Source organism: Myodes glareolus, chromosome 4 (genome assembly GCF_982192425.1).
Source record: "Myodes glareolus chromosome 4, mMyoGla1.1, whole genome shotgun sequence".
Lineage (NCBI taxonomy): Eukaryota > Metazoa > Chordata > Mammalia > Rodentia > Cricetidae > Myodes > Myodes glareolus.
Window position 1 is genome coordinate 30,812,192 of NC_142029.1, and position 3,704 is coordinate 30,815,895.

The 3,704-nt window shown below is 47.0% G+C and overlaps 1 pseudogene; it reads right to left on the reverse strand.

Annotated features, from left to right (window-relative positions):
* Positions 1–482: 482 nt before the first annotated feature.
* On the reverse strand, positions 483–735 carry LOC125393590 (mitochondrial import inner membrane translocase subunit Tim10 pseudogene; annotated as a pseudogene).
* Positions 736–3,704: the final 2,969 nt, after the last annotated feature.

Below are 3,704 nucleotides of genomic sequence, written 5' to 3' on the forward strand. Positions count from 1 at the left end.
ACCATGGCAACTCTTATAAAGAAAAACATTTAATTGAGGTGGCGGCTTACAGTTCAGAGGTTCAGTCCGTTATCATCATGGTGGGAACATGCCCCCATGCAGGCAGACATGGGTCTGGCTACATCAGAAGGCAATAGGAAATAGTCTTAGACAATGGACAGTATCTTGAGCAAAGGAAACCTAAAAGCCTGCCCCCACAGTGACACACTTTCTCCAACAAGGCCTTACCTGTTCCAACTAAGCCACACCTCCTAATAGTGCCACTCGCTATAAGTTTATAGGGGCCAATCGCATTCAAACTACCACATACATATATACAGTGACAAACACCCCATCTTTATCCATTAGGGTTCTGCCACACCTAGAGGTCCTGGAGATGCTCCAGAGAGCAGACATATGACAGTCTTCACATACCATACCCCTTAGGGAGCACTTTAATCAGATAAGTAATAAGGTGAACCCCAGTTATATTCCTGGGGGCCTCATGTGGGTCCAGAACTCTGCTGTAGCCTCTTTATCCTGCATAGACGGCTCTGCCAATGTTTTCCCCATCTGCTCATGAATATCCAAGTCCTTAGGGACACATCAGGCCAGGCACACAGACTCAGCTTTGGTCAGCTCTGCTTCCTTGTGGAGGGGAGGCACACACTTCTGGTGGCAGGTGCTGTTGTACATGTTGGCCGTCATCTCCACCGCCAGTTCCATGGCCAGCTACTGGGCTCTGAGTAGACCCATGTCAACCCAGCCTTATGGAGAGAACTGCCTTCTGGTCTTTAGTCCACAGTCTGGGACAGGCCCCAGCTCCCACTGTGTCCCCAGCTTTGGGTCAGTAGAAAAAAGTTGATGGGTACCCAGGTAGATGAGAGTGGAAGCGTCTTTTGAAATTTAAAAACAAAAAAAAAATTAAATTTAACTTTTTGTGTACGAGTGTTTTGCCAGCGTGAATATGTCTGTGCACCATATACATGCCTGGTGTCTGTGGAGGCCAAAAGAAGGTGTTGGATTTCTTGGAATTAGAGTTAAGGACAGTTGTGGGTGCTGGAAACAAAACCTGGGTTCCCTGCAAATTCTCTCTCAAGTGTTGAGCCATCTCTCCAGTTCATGGATTTTTCTGAAGATGAAATCTATGACATTATGTAAATTCAGGACTGATACTCTGCTGGATGTTATGAGAGCTGGGGCAGGGTAGAAGGAATGGCGCTGATCTCTACCACATTTCCCTTCTGAGGAGCATGGTTCAGCCTTGTCAGCCTCTAAACAGCTTCTGTTTTTATGTAGGAATTGACAAATGAATAAAGAGCCTTTCTGTGTCCTCAGTAAGAATTCCCGGGGATTTTTTTTTTTTTTTTTGCCTGAAAGCTGTCCAGCAGGAGGAAAATGGGTGTGAAAGTCGTAAGGCTGATGTGAATAAGGCTAGCCCATATAGCCGTGGGTATTTGAACCCTTGGGCTCCAGTTACTGATGACGTTGAAGAAGGTTTAGGAGGTGTGGCTTTGCTGCAGGAAGTACGTCACTGGGGGTGGGTTTAGAGTCTCCATTGCCTATTCTTCCAGTTTGTTCTCTGCTTCCTGTTTACAGTTAAAGATATAATTGGTTTCCTGCTCAGGCCCCCTGCTGCCGTGCCTTTTATGAACTCTCCCAAGGGAACCACAAGCCAAAATAAACTCTCCCATAGGCTGCTTCTGACCGTGGTGTTCTAGCAATAGAGAGCAACTGATAAAGGCTCCCTCCATCTAAGTAAGGGTCCTTCCATTAAATAGCTGATAAAAAGCCTCTCCAGTAATTCAAGATGTCATATATCGATCAAGCCCCAGTCTCTGTATATACAAAATTTCTAGAGCTCTGGGAAAATAACTGAGGGAATAATACACTAACCATATAAGCGTGAGGATGGAGTTTGGATCCCTGGTACCCACAGAAAAGCCAGGTGTGTGTGGTAACTCACCTATAATACCAGTGCTCAGGAGATGCAGACAGGGATTCCCCAGGACAAGCTGACTAGGCTAATTCATAAGTTCATCTAGAGAGTTTGCCTCAATATGTAAGGCAGAAAGTGATCTAGGAAGACACGCTATGCCAGCATCTGCACACATACATGTGAAATCACATATACAACACACCCCTCTCTCTCTTTCACATACTCACACACACATTTTATTTTGAAATGATTTTACCTTAGAGAGTAGGTGGTGTCCCTTTTGCTGAGGAACTGCAGCCCCTTCACTGGGCTATGAGCCTTGGGCCATGTGTGTTAGTTAGGATTTCTATTGCTGTGAAGAGACACCATGACCATGCAATTCTTATGAAAGAAAATGTGTCCCGCGCTACCGTCTCGCCCGCAAGAACGACGCGGGACACTTAGGATTCTTCTGCAGTAAAGCTTTATGCGTCTTGAGAGGGAGAGCATAAGCTTACATGGCGGAGACCCAGAATGAGGGGAACCCAGCCCTTATAAAGGAAACAGTCCTCGCTTCTAACGTGTCACTCTTGGATTGGTCCACTGCCCATTATCCCAGATGATGCCTCGGGAGTAGGCAGGGACGCAGCGGTAGAGAGTTACCAAGCACATGCGCTAGGATTAAAGGCATGTGCTACATCACCTTGAACTCACAGAGATCTGCCTGTCTCTGCTTCCCAGGCATTGGGACCAAAGGCGTGTACTACCACGCCTTGAGGTCACAGAGGTCAATCTGCTTCTGTCTCCCAGGCATCGGGACTAAAGGCGTGTACCGCCACACCTTGGGGTCACAGAGGTCAATCTCTACCTTTGTTCCTTGAAGCAATGGAGAATGTGGTCGCGGCCCTCCACAAAAATGTTTAATTGGGTGGCTTACAGCTTAGAGGTTCAGTCCACTATCACCATGGTGGGACATGGCATTGTGCAGGCAGACATGGTGCTGGAGAAGGAGCTAAGCATTCTACATCTTTGATCCACAGGCAACAGAAAGTGGACTGAAATGTTGGGAGTGACTTGAGCATATATGGAACCACAAAGTCCACCCCCACAGTGTCACACTTCCTCCAACAGGGCCATACCTACTTCAACAAAGTCACACCTCTTAATAGTATCATTCCCTATGAGCTTATAGCAGCCAATTACATGCAAACTACCCCACCATTTTGTTGTTGTTATTGTTTATTTGAGATAGGAGTTCTCTGTGTAACAGCTCTGGCTCTCCTGGAACTTACTTTATAGACCAGGCTGCCTCCAACTTACTAAGATCCACCTGCCTCTGCCTCTGGAGTACTGGGGTTAAAGGTGTGTGCCATCATTTCCCAGCTATGGGTAGGCCATGTTCTGGAAGAGTATCACTTCCTGCATCACTTGGGAGGACAGGGACATTCCACACAGCTACCTGTCCAGGTAAGTCACAGCCATTGCTTTGCCTTCCTCACCCCACCCTCCAGGAGGTTGGCATCTGAAATGGACTAAGGCAGGAACTATTTGCTGAGTCACGACAGATCATAACCTGGCACTTCTGAATCTTCCTTCCTCCATCTCCCAGATGCTAGTATTACAGGTGTGCACAACCACACCAGGCTCAAAGAGTGCTGGGATTGAATGCAGGGCTTTAGAAAATTCTGTATTTATCTAGTGTGTTGTGATGGTGGCAGGGGGGTGTGAGTATTCCGGGGTGTGTTTGCATGGTGCTTGTGTGGAAGTCAGACGATAATTTTTGAGAGCTGGATCTCTGCTTTGACCC